At 38.1% G+C, this 15,885-nt stretch overlaps 1 protein-coding gene across 1 annotated transcript in view; it reads left to right on the top strand.

The window, feature by feature from the left end:
• Positions 1-8,338: 8,338 nt before the first annotated feature.
• Positions 8,339-15,885, top strand: part of cep76 (centrosomal protein 76) — a 36,512-nt gene continuing 28,965 nt past the window's right edge. Inside the window, exons 1-2 of the mRNA XM_062063742.1 lie at positions 8,339-8,358; positions 8,493-8,591. The gene's annotated coding sequence lies outside the window, so the exon portion shown is untranslated. The remainder of the gene's footprint in view (positions 8,359-8,492; positions 8,592-15,885) is intronic.

The raw sequence follows: 15,885 nt of genomic DNA, 5'->3' as shown, positions 1-15,885 counted from the left end.
CCCCTGGCCTATTGTTTATTGTTTATTGAATGGATCCCCATTAGCTGACGCCAAGGCGACTGCTAGTCTTCCTGGGGTCCATATAGGAGCATACAAAATAAAAATACAAAGAATACATGCATTACCAAACATTATACAAAGGAAAAATACAACATAAGATAAAAAAGCTAGTTAAACCCACTTAAACCCTAATAGATATAGAAGTTAATACAAATACACTAATGCCTTTATAACATAAAATTATCTGAATAACAATCTAACAGTTGCCAGTGAGGCTATTTGAATTCAACAGAGATTTGAAACTTATGCAATATCCCACTCAGGGCTCCGACGAGGAAGCATTAAGGTTTTTTTTTTTATCCCTCGAACACTTGATGGACAACCCCTCGCCACGGTCGAGCAAAGAAGTTGAGTCCTTGTGCTCTGTGTTATTTCCACCAGTTGGCTCGGAAACAGACGCATGAGTGCTGTCAGCGTAGCTGCCGAGGTTGAAGTAGTTGGGGGGGGGGGTCAGCCTGTCAGTGCTCAGCCTGTACGCCACACACTGCATAGTCAGTGTGGCCGTGGTCCCAGAAGGAAGTCTCTTTTGAGGCTGGCTCACCAAAGAGCCAGTTAGCTGGAAAATAAAAGAAAATTAAATAGCGGATTTACGTCCTGTGGTCTGATAAGATCAACTGTTCCCGGGTGGTTTGGACGTGGTTGCGCAATTATGTCTTGTCTACTGTCAAGCGTGGTGGTGGTAGCGTCATGGTCTGGTGCGGCATGAGTGCTTCCAGCACTGAGGGAGCTGTTGTTCATTGAGGGGAACATTGATTCCAGGGTGTATTGTGAGCTTTCGAAGCAGGGCGTGATGACAACCAAAAACTCCCTGAGATGACATTGTTGAAGGAACTGGAACTAATTGATCACGAGCGGAGCATATTCAAGACAGAAGTGTAGGAGTGAAAGATTTATGACATCTACCAGCCCCTTTGATTCTTGTGATTCTAGAAGGGGATCGTAGTAAAAACTGTTGCAGCTGGTGCTAAATTGGTGCACTTTTGGACGCGTTCTCACTTGATTTGCTGGATATGGGTGTGGATAGTGAAATTATACTTCTTTCCGTGCTGTACACTGACTACTCTAAGTTACAGTATATTCAAGTTTCATATATAGTATTGACCGTGTAGGACAGGGGTGTCAAAGTCAAAGCCCGCGGCCCAGAATGAATTTTCTATGGCCCCCGGGATGATATTTGATTGGTATTAGAACCGGCCCACAGGCCACAGCCACCTGCTGCTGTTTTGCACGCTAGGAATTGATGAGGTCCCAGGGACCCCATCAAGTCATACAAAATGGGGTCCCAGAGTAAATTTTTGGGGTCCCACTTTTTTGTAACCGTTTTGAAAACAAATGATAAATGTATGCATTATCCTGTTATAGCTCACATTCTATATTGTGTTTTGGAAAAAGGTTGTCATAAATGTTAATTAATTAATTAAAAAATAAAACTAATGTTTATGCATATGTAAATGTATCAGTTATAAACATTAATTCACTTTCTTCTTTCCTTCATGGATCTAAACTTTACCGCTGCCGGTATTTTTTTCCATATATTTATTGTAATATTTTCAGAAAGTGTTTGTTCTATTTTTGCAAAGTAAGACGGAAAACAATCTGAAGTTGTCTTTATTTTTTTAGTTTTAATGCCATGATTTTAACAGTCTGGCCCGCGTGTGCACAGATTTTCCTCCATGCGGCCCCTGAGCTAAAATGAATTTAACACCCCCGGTGTAGAAGTAAGATAAAAAAAAGTGCATCTGAAAAGTTTTCACAGCGCTTCACTTTTTTTTCACATTTTGTTGTTGTCCCCAAAATTCTACAGACAATACCTCATAATGACATTGTGAAACTTTTTTTTTTTTTAATTTTAACAAATGTATTAAAAATGTACAGAGTATTCCCAACCTTTGCTCAATACTTTGTCGGTGCACTTTTGGCATGCAATTACAGCCTCAATGATTGAGGGAAAGATGAATGCAGCAATGCACAGAGACATCATGGATGAAAACCAACGCTTCCCATCCAATCTGATGGGAATCGTGGCGTCGTATTCAAAAAGACTTGAGGCTGTAATTTCTGCCAACGGTGCATCAACAAAGTATTGAGCAAAGGCTGTGAATACTTAAGTGAATGTGATAGTTTAGTATTTTACCATCCCTGCTACTGACTTCGTTTTTCTCAGATAATTGTATGTAATAAAACTAGTATAATAAGGAACTAGTTGTTATTAGCACTCACAATAAATACATTGACAAATGTACAGGTAATACATGTGATTGTTATTGTATCGGCCAATCTTACTCACGGATGATGATCAGCATTGGAAAATCCCTAGATACAACACAATTGTTGCTAAAATGTGACATTTGTCCTGACTTTTAGGACATGTTGGGGTTATTTGGAGTGGACTGCTTTGGACTGATGGATGGGTGTGGTGGGCTAAGAAGGCAGGATGAGAAGGAGGCGGTCTTCTCACCACTAACATGAGCAAATGGAGACTTTGCATATGTGAAGGTGGAGCAATTAGAATTGGGTGGGGGTGCAGCCAAAACAAACAGAAGGAGCTCGGATTCTGGCTCCGGTCGCTGATTACTTCCAGCAATGTGTGAAAGAATGCTACTGTTGAGAAGCCAGCAGTGCCAGGGCCCCCTCTGGTGACGGAGCCCCAGCCTGTCAAGTCCCATGATGAAGAAGGGTCAGTACTTACAAAAAGGTTCATCCTAAGGTCTACTGCTTCCTCTTCTTGAACTCAGGTGAAGCCAAAAAGCTTTTGTCAGGACTTCATTAAAACAACCAAGAAATGCTTTCACTTATCATTTCTCATTTGATTTCTCCTTTCGCTTCCCAAGTTTGTGTCCTCCTCCTGGCATTACTCACTGACGGACCTCTCAGCCAACAGTGCAACCCCTCTTGGTCAAATTATGGTGTTCTCCCTTGCTTTTGTGTCACAAGGAAGGAATGTAAATCTGGACATCTTGCGGACTCGCAGAGTTTTTCTGGCTGCCAGTTTCCACTGCTGCGTACTTTCCACGTGGATCCGCTCCAAAGTGGCCATGAAGCCTAAGAAAGAATTTCAAAATTCCCGGCCGAGGGAGTTGAGGCGATGACAGATTCCAGATTGCTCATCCGACCGCAGCTCTTTAATATAGATCATCAATTGATAGAATGATCATAGAATGTGGGTTCCGTCTGTTGTTCCAGCTGTGATATAAAAATGAAAACAGTGAAGTCCCTCGTGGCGAATAAAAGGTAAAAGTGCTGACATAAAGTGTTCCATTATCACGTCTGATCCAAGTCATTCTGAGCATCAATGGTAAATACCCTTCATTCATTTCTCGTTAGCCATTCACCAATGATGATTGCTCTATGCCAGGGGTCGGCAACCCAAAACGTTGAAAGAGCCATATTGGACCAAAAATACAAAAAACAAATCTGTCTGGAGCCGCAAAAAATGAAAAGCTGTATATAGAATATAATAGAATAGAATAGAACAGAATGGACTTTATTTTCATTATATTTGCATATAACGAGATTAAGGACTCCAATTTAAGGTGCGGTAGTGGTAACAAATATGGGATAAAGATACATTACACAAGAAGTAATAAAGATAAAACTAAGAATTGAAATAAATAGACTACTATACAATAAAAATAATAAGCAATCCTGTACAATATACAAAATACTGTACACTATACAGAACAAGACAAGAGTACCGGAGTGATAACAATCAATGTCGGATGTATTGCACTCGAAGGGTAATATTGCACAGTAGGGTATTAGGGTAGGATATTGTATAGTGGTGAATTATTTATTAAAAGTTAGAGTTCAAGATGGTGACAGCTCTGGGAAAGAAGCTGTCTCTGAACCTGTTTGTTCTGGCTCTGATGCACCTGTAGCGCCTGCCCGATGGTAGCAGGTCGAACAGGTGGAAGCCAGGGTGTGTACTGTCCTTGGTGATGTTTTTTGCTCTGTTGAGGCAACGGGAGTTGTGTATTTGTGCAGACTTTATGACCCTCTGAATCGCCTTTTTGTCTGCTTCAGTGCAGCTGGCGTACCAGATATATATATATATATATATATATATATATATATATATATATATATATATATATATATATATATATATATATATATATATATATATATATATATATATATATATATATATATATATATATATATATAAATATATAAATATGATATATATATATATATATATATATATATATATATATATATATATATATATATATATATATACAGGGCCGGCCCGTGGCATAGGCCGTATAGGCAAATGCTAAGGGTGCCGTCCACCAGGGGGCGCCACGCCAGTGCCACAAATGTTGGAGAAAAAAAAAAAAGAAAAAAAAAGTTGGCACTATTATTTCTAAATACAAAAAAAAATAATCCCACGTTAATTAAAATGCAAAGTAAAGCCTATTTAATAGAAATATTATTTGTTACAACATTTCGCACCCCCCCCCCCCCCCCCCCCCCCCCCCCCCCGCACGGTGCGCCCCCTCCCTTCCCGTATCATGACTTTTTTTGGACGTCACCACATCAAAAAATCAACACAAGATGTCAAAACGGCCAAAACTGTCAGGTGCCCAGGGAACAGAAAAGAAGAGGAGGAGAAACGAGAAAAAGACAGAGGTAGCAGGTATGTAACGTTAGCCTACATGAAATTATTTGTCTGTTACAGAATGTGATAGTAACCTGGCTTTTTAGCATTAAGCTAATGTTACATGATTCGGCAATTGCAAATCAATAAATAGCTAGTTCTGTTTTAACATCGGGTTAATATTGTGGAGGGGGCTAAATTGTTATGGAAAATAATAATGTAACGTTAGGTAATTACAGTACTCCCACCTTACATTCCTCAGGGACATTTGTATTAGATCTTTTAAGCAGGTGTTTTTTGTTTACATTGTTATTGCCTTCTGGTTAGCTAATGTTTGCCCTGCAGGTAATAGTCACTTTTCCACCCCTTTATATATTAGGTATAGTTGTAAGCCTAGTTGTTAAAGTGCACATCATTAATGTTAATAAAGCAATATCACATGAGAGGGAATGCTGTTTTTTAATATGAGCACTGCTGTGATTCGGTTAAAGATAATCATGACATAACATTCTCATATAATATGTTAATTTGTTTTCTTTAAGTAAAAAAAAAGGTCAAAGACAAAGCTATTCGGTTTCTTGTGAGTATATACACTTCACTGCCGATGTGGGGGGGCGCCACCTAAAATCTTGCCTAGGGCACCAGATTGGTTAGGGCCAGGCCTGTATATATATATATATATATATATATATATATATATATATATATATATATATATATATATATATATATATATATATATATATATATATATATATATATATATATATATATGTGTGTATATGTGTATATATATGGATATATATATATATATATATATGTGTATATATATGGATACTCTGTATATTGGATACTCACTTGGGACTCCCAAGTGAGTATCCAATCACAGCGTAAGGCCAGCTAGAAGACCTTACTGACAACAACTTGGGATATAATTGGCTATGGCAATTGTCTATCAACCATATGTCCCTGTTCACTTACAGTGCACAGACGCCTGCATTGTTGATTCTGAAGGCCCAGGGCAGGTTTGGTACAGCATGGCAACATAAGCTAGCTGAATTCTGATTGGATACAAACTGTAACCTAAAAACAACAGCACTGGAAAGAGCATAATATGACATGAAGAGAATATGAATACTTTTAGATATTTAGGGAAAGTAAATAAAACATTACTTTTATCTTTAATTATGATCATGATTTCTGGTTATGTTAGGCCAGCAGAGAAGGCCTTGCTGGCCCTGACGGCACACCACTGTTAGAACAGTAACTCAGGGTTTGTATATAGGATGATAAAACATGTTTTTAACAAATTATTGTATTTATATCGTAACAGACTAGGTCCTATGTTATGTTCCACATGTAGTTTATTCAACGTTTAAACAGATGTTTCCCATGGCCTTGAAGGCATCATCGTTAGGTACAGTTTTCTCTGCCAATGTTCGTCTTTGTTTACGTGCGTTCTGCGTGTTGACCGGCTGGGAGGCTGGTAAAGGGCAAACGTAAGCGGAGAACGCGGAGAACATTCGGTTCCCGTCATTACAATAATTAATTGATTGATTCTTTGGCGTACCACTAGATTAAAACCCACGTACCAGCAACACAGTTGGAGAATCACTGTTTTACTGTAACAAGTCAGACATTTGAAAATTAATTAAGGTTAGTGATAGCTATTTAGTCAAAATGCATACATTATATAAATGTGTTGTGTGGCCCTGAACACAATTTTGTTTGTGGCCCCGTTTTGGTCTTAAATATTACTTATTTATTATTATCATTAGACTCCCACCTTGAGTTTTAATAATTATTATTCCTATAATTATTCACTTTAAGGGGTCCTATTATGCAAAAACAACTGTTCTTACCTGTTGTTTTTGTGTATTTGAAATCAAACCATAGGGGTACTCCAACAATATTTTTGTCACTTAAAAAAAAATGCTGAGGACCTCAGTGTGTTCAATGGTAGTTACTGCCATAGAGTGGAAATATTACACTAAGTGATTGTTATTTTGTGGTTTAATATGGTAAGTTTGCATGTTTAGCACCTAGCAATGCTGCGGATACTAGTATCACAATAAAGATGCATTCGGGTAGCAGTCGGCTTCTAAAACTTATTGCTCGTCCTCTTTGTGTTCGGGCTCAAAAACATAAGGTCCTGGATCATAATTTTCCCCAAAGTAATCGTTGTTGGCTCTCACAAAGTCTGCTTGATCAGCATTGTTGTTGATAGGGAAGGGATCTTTTGTTCCTAGCGCGATGTCAAGAGATCACGTGACTGGCTCCCTTATTGTCTCTCAAAATGGCTCAGGAATCTCCGTGAGATTGATACTATTTTGATCATATCTATTTATCCGCAAACTTTGGAAGTCTTTTGGTGTCATAAATCAGATATGTCAGGGGGGTTCAACTGTGGAACAGCTTGGATGATTCCTTAAAATGTTCCAGTTTCATTCACACATTTAAAAAACACTTTAAGACCAATTTCTTGAAAAAATACATCACTGTTGAATCAACACTGTAGTTAATACTATGATCAATGTTAATTAAAAACTAAATGTGAGATATAAATAATAATGGAAGTATAATTATTTGTACAGCCCTTTGAGGCACTTGTGATTTAGGGCTATATGATTGATATATAGTATATAATTGGTGCAAAGGTTTAACACGTGTACAAGGATATTTCACATGCCTTTACTGTGTATATAATTTAACTGTGTTTATGTTGTGTATAATGTGTATTTATAATATGTTGTACAAAGGACATTTCATAATTTTCTGAAGTTCATCTTGTACTTGACATTGTTTATAGGGTTAGGCGCAATAAGTGTTCAACTTCAGCCTAAACCCTTTCGGTCTGCAACATTTTCATTTTCAATCTATGAATGTACAACTGTTTGTTTGTTTTGTTGACCATTGACCGAAGAATAATAAACTAACTAACTAACTAATATGTAGGATAATAGCTTCAATATAGAGGCAACTTGTTTTTCCACTCTACTGGTACTTTAAGAGTTTGACGTATTTTGCCTTTCTTACGTCAGTGGATATCTCCACATATGGTAGGAGTCTAAAGTTGTAGTCGATTAGTTTCTATTTTTTCTCTATCGTTTTGTTGTGAGGCAGACTGCATCGTACATGCACATGCATGCTAAAATGTTCCCGCCGTTGCCATTTCTAATACAAAGTAGCGTATAGTTTTAACTTGTATCTGTCAGTAGACTTGATATGGAAGAGCTAAAAACTACAACATGACTGATGAGGGAAAGACGCAGTTGAAGTAGAACCATGTAATTTATTATTTTTATTCATGTGACCTCTTCGGACATGTTTTTACTTCCGGTAAATGAAGTGATGGTCAACCAAACCAATATGGCTACTGTGCAGCAAACAGAATGCAAACATTGCGAGTACGCAAGGGGTCTACATCTTACCGCTAAAAGCAGATCGGGGCAGAAAATCAACCTGTGCAACGGAATCTAGCCCTAAAAAAGATTTGTCGTGTGATCTCAATGATTGTCCGTCGGTCGAGTTCCCAGACATCTCCAACTATCTGATGCTCAAGATGCCATTCTACACAACAAAGCAGATGAAAACTTGGAAAAGCATGGAGGCCTACAACTTCTTTTTGTGTGGCTGGGTCAAGAAAATTGGTATCAAGACTCTCCCAGACAAACCGTGCATCATTTCTGCTAAAGGTAAGACTTAGACTTAGACAAACTTTATGGTTGCATTTCATGATTTAACTTTCAGTCATGAGAGGATGCGTCCTTGTAAACAAACTGAGTAGCAATCGCAAGCCTTGATTCACTGTTTTTCATTTCCCCATTAGGTTAACCACTCACAAAGGTAATCAGAGACACCACTGAAGACCTGGCTGGTTGTGACAGAAGACAGAAGTGATCACAGCTCACTGTAACTGGGTGGCAGGGTAAGTTTTGGCCATGTTGCCTTGTTGTTGCTCACGTCGTCAGGAGTATGCGTTGTTTTCCCAGTCTTTATCGAAATATAACAGTAGATTTCAAACGTTGTGTATGTGCTGAAAGGTTCATTTAGAATTGCTGCCTTTGGTAAAAGCTTAACTCATTTAGATTTTACTCACATTTGCTTTCGTTCATTTAGACTCGTCTAGGGTTATACGGTATACCGGTATTAGTATAGTGCAATAATAATGAATCATTTTCGGTACTATACCGCCTCTGAAAAGTAACGGTCCGCCAACCCTGCCACCGTGCATATTATGTTTATAAACTCAGGAAATACGTCCCTGGACACATGAGGACTTTGAATATGACCAATGCAGGGTCGTGTAACTACTTGGATTTTGATTGATTGATTGATTGAAACTTTTATTAGTAGATTGCACTGTACAGCACATATTCCGTACAACTGACCACTAAATGGTAACACCCGAATAAGTTTTTCAACTTGTTTAAGTCGGGGTCCACGTAAATCAATTCATGGTAAGAATTTGGGTATCGGATTGATACCCAAATTCGTGGTATCATCCAAAACTAATGTAAAGCATCCAAACAACAGAAGAATAAGTGATTATTACATTTTAACAGAAGTGTAGATAGAACATATTAAAAGAGAAAGTCTGCAGATATTAACAGTTAATGAACAAGTAGATTAATAATTAATTTTCTACCACTTGTCCTTAATAATTTTGACAAAATAATAGAATTATAAATGACACAATATGCTACTGCATATGTCAGCAGCTAAATTAGCAGCCTTTGTTTGTTTACTTACTAATAAAAGACAAGTTGTCTTGTAAGTTCACTATTTTATTTAAGGACAAACTTGCAATAAGAAACATATGTTTAATGTACCCTAAGATTTTTTTGTTCAAATAAAGGAAATAATGCCATTTTTTTGTGTTCCCCTTTATTTATAAAAGTACCAAAATAATTTTGGTACCGGTACCAAAATATTGGTACAACACTACACTCGTTGTAGTTAACAAAACACGTGTAGCAAAAATGCATTTAAAGAACTCCGAAACAAGATAAAATACAAATATCAAGATCATACTTACATGGAAAATGCTAAACGTTAAAAGTATATCAAGCAAACTTTTAATGAAGTGATACCGCAAACTTGTGTGTTCTTCGACTCTGCTCCCTTGGACTGGAGAGCTATCTTTGAGAGGGATTCTGAAGGAAACTTTTATCCTTTTCGCGATTTGAATGGTTCCAACTTCCTACATTGATTGATTGATTGATTGATTGAGACTTTTATTAGTAGGTTGCACAGTGAAGTACATATTCCGTACAATTGACCACTAAATGGTAACACCCGAATAAGTTTTTCAACTTGTTTAAGTCGGGGTCCAGTCCACTTAAATTGGTTCTTGATACAGATATATACTATCATATATACTATCATCATAATACAGTCATCACACAAGATAATCACATTGAATTATTTACATTATTTACAATCGGGGGTGTGGAGGGGGGGGTAGGATATGGACAGCAAGTAGTGGACATAGAGAGAGAGAGAGAGAGAGAGAGAGAGATCAGAAGGCATAAGAAAAAGTATCTGCATTTGATTGTTTACATTTGATTATTAGCAATCCGGGGAGGGTGTTAGTTTAGGGTTGTAGCTGCCTGGAGGTGAACTTTTATTGCGGTTTTGAAGGAGGATAGAGATGCCCTTTCTTTTATACCTGTTGGGAGCGCATTCCACATTGATGTGGCATAGAAGGAGAATGAGTTAAGACCTTTGTTAGTTCGGAATCTGGGTTTAACGTGGTTAGTGGAGCTCCCCCTGGTGTTGTGGTTATGGCGGTCATTTACGTTAAGGAAGTAGTTTGACATGTACTTCGGTATCAGGGAGGTGTAGCGGATTTTATAGACTAGGCTCAGTGCAAGTTGTTTAACTCTGTCCTCCACCTTGAGCCAGCCCACTTTAGAGAAGTGGGTAGGAGTGAGGTGGGATCTGGGGTGGAGGTCTAGAAGTAACCTGACTAGCTTGTTCTGAGATGTTTGGAGTTTAGATTTGAGGGTTTTGGAGGTGCTAGGGTACCAGGAGGTGCATGCGTAATCGAAAAAGGGTTGAACGAGAGTTCCCGCCAGAATCCTCAAGGTGCTTTTGTTGACCAGAGAGGAGATTCTGTAGAGAAATCTCGTTCGTTGGTTAACCTTTCTGATTACCTTGGTTGCCATTTTATCACAGGAAAGGTTAGCCTCTAGAATGGAACCTAGGTAGGTGACCTCATCTTTCCTGGTGATAACAATGTCACCCACTTTTATGGTGAAGTCATTGACTTTCTTAAGGTTGATGTGGGACCCAAACAGGATGGATTCTGTTTTACCCAAGTGGACGGATAGCTTGTTGTCAGCGAGACAGGTGCAAGTTCTACAGAGCTCAGCACTAAGGATTTTCTCCACCTGTGACTTGTCCTTGTCTGATACCAGCAGGGCAGAGTCATCCGCAAACAAAAACAATTCACAGTCGCATGCCGATGACATGTCGTTTATGTATATTAGGAACAGTAAAGGTCCCAATATACTGCCTTGGGGGACTCCACAGCTCACCGAGAGGGGGGGTGGGGGACACGGTGCCATTCACCTCTACCACCTGCTCCCTCCCCTCAAAGTAAGACTGCATCCAGCTCCATGAGGTTTTGTTGAATCCGATTGCTCTGAGCTTATCCAACAGTATAGCGTGGTTAACGGTGTCAAAGGCCTTCTGAAGGTCCAGCATGACCATGCCGCAGAATTTGCCCGCGTCCACCTCATGTTTGATGTGGTCGGTCAGATAGAGAAGGCATGTGTCAGTGGAGTGGTTAGTTCTGAAGCCGGATTGGAATTTGTACATGAGTTTACAACAACGCAAGCATGGGGCATATTTCTTCGGGAAAGGCAAAATGCCGCCCAAAACGCTTTGACAACAGACGCCCGCTTGACCACCACTTTAAGCCTCACATATTTAACGAGCCGGACATGACGTCAGATTAATGAAAACGATAAGACTGCCCTCAAAACGGCGCAACCTGAAGTGCTTTGAAGATGGTCTGCAAAACATAATCCATGCAAAGATTTGACCAAATAACCATTATTATATGTATATATTATATATATATACAAATGTGTGAGCAAATTCTTTAAGAACAACATTTCTCAAGCAGCTATTGCAAGGAATTTAGGGATTTCACCATCTACGGTCCATGATATCATCAAAAGGTTCAGAGAATCTGGAGATATCACTGCACGTAAGCAGGAAGGACGAAAACCAACGTGACTGCGGTACTGCATCAAAAAACGACATCAGTGTGTAAAGGATATCACCACATGGGCTCAGGAACACTTCAGAAAACCACTGTCAGTAACTACAGTTGGTCGCTACATCTGTAAGTACAAGTTAAAACTTTACTAGGCAAACCCAAAGCCATTCATCAACAACACCCAGAAACTCCGCCGGCTTCGCTGGGCCCGAGATCATCTAAGATGGACTGATGCAAAGTGGAAAAGTGTTCTGTGGTCTAACGAGTCCACATTTCAAATTGTTTTTGGAAACTGTGGACGTCGTGTCCTCCGGACCAAAGAGGAAAAGAACCATCCGGATTGTTATAGGTGCAAAGTTTAAAAGCCAGCATCAGTGATGGTGTGGGGGTGTATTAGTGCCCAAGGCATGGGTAACTTACACATCTGTGAAGGCACCATTAATGCTGAAAGGTACATACAGGTTTTGGAGCAACATATATTGCTATCCAAGCTATGTATTTTTCATGGACGCCCCTGCTTATTTCAGCAAGACAATGCCAAGCCACGTGTTACATCAACGTGGCTTCATAGTAAAAGAGTGCGGGTACTAGACTGGCCTGCCTGTAGTCCAGGCATGTCTACCATTGAAAATGTGTGGCGCATTATGAAGCCTAAAATACCACAATGGAGACCCCCGGACTGTTGAACAACTTAAGCTGTACATCAAGCAAGAATGGGAAAGAATTCCAGCTGAAAAGCTTCAAAAATTGGTCTCTTCTGTTCCCAAACGTTTACGGAGTGTTGTTAAAAGGAAAGGCCATGTAACACAGTGGTAGAATTGTCCCTGTGCCAACTTGTTTGCAATGTGTTGCTGCCATGAAATTTTAAGTTAATGATTATTTGCATTAAAAAGAATGTAGTTTCTCAGTTCGAACATTAAATATCTTGTCTTTGCAGTATATTCAATTGAATATAAGTTGAAAAAGGTTTGCAAATCATTGCATTCTGTTTTTATTTACACAACGTGCCAACTTCACTGCTTTTGGGTTTTTTAATTATAATTACTCCATACACTGGGGTTAAGCCAATCCCCGTCTTTAAAACCTAGTGACGTCTGTTTCAAACTTCCATCAACATCCCTTGAACGCACCAGTTATAAACTATGACAGTGATTCTCAAACTGTGGTACGCGGGCTCCATCAAGTGGTACGCTAAATAATCTATTAAATATTCAAACAGTGTTACTGTTCAAACTGTGTGTAATGTTAGAGTGGCCAAAAAATGATAAATATACTTGTTAAATGAAACCTTGACCTTGTTTTCAATGAATACTTACGCCTACTACGCTACTGTTCCTCAATGTTGGTCATTTTGGTGGTACTTGGAGAGACAAGTGTATGATGAGGTGTTACTTGGTGAAAAAAAACATTATTTAGCCCCATGCTGCCACAAATATATTTATCATATTTTGACCGTTCTTCCATTATCTCATCCTGGTTCCCAAATGTCGGCGCTCTGTGTGAATGTTTAAAGGTGAGCTTTGATGACGTCATGACGTCTGTGTTGAGTGAACAGTGAAGTGTTTATTGCTGGCGGAATGATATATTAAGCATTTTTGCAAGGAGGTGTAGCTTTTAACACAATTTTATTGAAACTATTTTATTATTTCACTTTGACAGCAAAAATTATTCATTTGAACTTTTATGAAGTCTTTTTTTAATTTTTTTTTATAAACGATAGATGAAAAAAGTCAAATGTGTACAATAGCCAAGTCCATGGTCAGGTGGCGCCCTCTAGTGGTAATGGCTTTAAATAGCTGTCTTGGGCTTGCTCTGAGTATGTTTTGTTCATTTATACTTTAAAAACTTGATACTTTTCATCGCTGCCTAAATTTGTTTGAGCGAATAAATGTAAGAAATTGCTATAAATTTGAAAAGGGTAAGGATTAAATAAGCTCTGCTTCTTCCTGCTCATTTTTAAAGATGTATAACTGGAAATATGTGATGTATCTTACAGTAACTACGGATGGTTAAAATAAACTAAAACCCTTATTGCTCAAATCTAGTACAGGATAGGGGAGGATATTTATCTTTACAATTGATATATTATATATAATATTCATAACATAATTACTAAAGTACAACTATTACAGGCTGCGCAAATAAATATACAAAATAATACACAAGCAATATTTAGGTTTTAAAGTTGAGAAGATACAGTTATAGCAATTTTATAGACAAATGATACTATCTATATTCACGGTTGAGAGTGGAGGGGGGGCTCAAAGTATTTTCTTCTTCCTGAGCTGGCGTAAAATAATTGAGAAGCACTGGCCAAATGCTGAAATCGACATAATAATAATAATATTATTATTAATAATAATAATAATACAATAAACTAGCATCCTCTGTAGATTTTGTTTATGGTTATTTCCTGTCAGTTATGCAAAATATTAAAAGGTATCCACTGTAGTGGATGCTGGCCTTCATGAGGTTGAAATGTCAATGCAAGGATCCGTCAATGTGTACAGGTCAGAGTTCCTGTATAGCAATGGTTTTCAACATATATATATATATATATATATATATATATATATATATATATATATATATATATATATATATATATATATATATATATATATATATATATATATACACAGTACAGGCCAAAAGTTTGGACACACATTCTCATTTAATGTGTTTTCTTTATTTTCATGACTATTTACATTGTAGATTGTCACTGAAGGCATCAAAACTATGAATGAACACATGTGGAGTTATGTACTTAACAAAAAAAGGTGAAATAACTGAAAACATGTTTTATATTCTAGTTTCTTCAAAGTTTGCTCCGATTACTTTTTTGCACACTCTTGGCATTCTCTTGATGAGCTTCAAGAGGTAGTCACCTGAAATGGTTTTGACTTCACAGGTGTGCTTGAAGGGTGCCAAGATCTGACCAAGCCAAGTCTATGAGCATGAAATGATGAGAGGAAAAATGCCTTTTAAGACAAACCAAACAGTCCAGTTGCGATCGATTGAATGTCCTGACATTACGTGTTTGAATATTTAAATAAGTGATTTTTTTGGTGTACCACTTGATGGAGCATGCATACCACTAGTTTGAGAATCACTGCTTTATACAAAAAGGAGCACTCCATTGTTTGGAGGAATTTCTTTCTGCCACACAATACCTCAATGCTAACGAGGGGAATTTACACTTTAACGACTGTCGTTGGCTTTGACAGTTAGGATCGCTCGCATGATTTAAAATAGTTTTTCTCATTACTATAAGGCAAAACCATCCCTGCCCAGGCACAACCTCCTTGTTTGTTTGTTTGTTTTGGAGTATACACTACCGTTCAAAAGTTTGGGGTCACCCAAACAATTTTGTGGAATAGCCTTCATTTCTAAGAACAAGAATAGACTGTCGAGTTTCAGATGAAAGTTCTCTTTTTCTGGCCAATTTGAGCGTATAATTGACCCCACAAATGTGATGCTCCAGAAACTCAATCTGCTCAAAGGAAGGTCAGTTTTGTAGCTTCTGTAACGAGCTAAACTGTTTTCAGATGTGTGAACATGATTGCACAAGGGTTTTCTAATCATCAATTAGCCTTCTGAGCCAATGAGCAAACACATTGTACCATTAGAACACTGGAGTGATAGTTGCTGGAAATGGGCCTCTATACACCTATGTAGATATTGCACCAAAAACCAGACATTTGCTGCTAGAATAGTCATTTACCACATTAGCAATGTATAGAGTGTATTTCTTTAAAGTTAAGACTAGTTTAAAGTTATCTTCATTGAAAAGTACAGTGCTTTTCCTTCAAAAATAAGGACATTTCAATATGACCCCAAACTTTTGAACGGTAGTGTAAATATTTAGGGTTTTGGCACCAACCGTTTGGACTAGATCTGACCAAACTAAGTCTATGAGCACGAACTGATTAAGCCTACGCAGATGAGCGGCGAAATGTCTTCAAAGACCAACCAAGCAGTCCAGTTACGA

This window comes from Entelurus aequoreus, linkage group LG11 (assembly GCF_033978785.1).
Source record: "Entelurus aequoreus isolate RoL-2023_Sb linkage group LG11, RoL_Eaeq_v1.1, whole genome shotgun sequence".
NCBI lineage: Eukaryota > Metazoa > Chordata > Actinopteri > Syngnathiformes > Syngnathidae > Entelurus > Entelurus aequoreus.
This window is presented reverse-complemented; position numbering and strand designations above follow the sequence as displayed.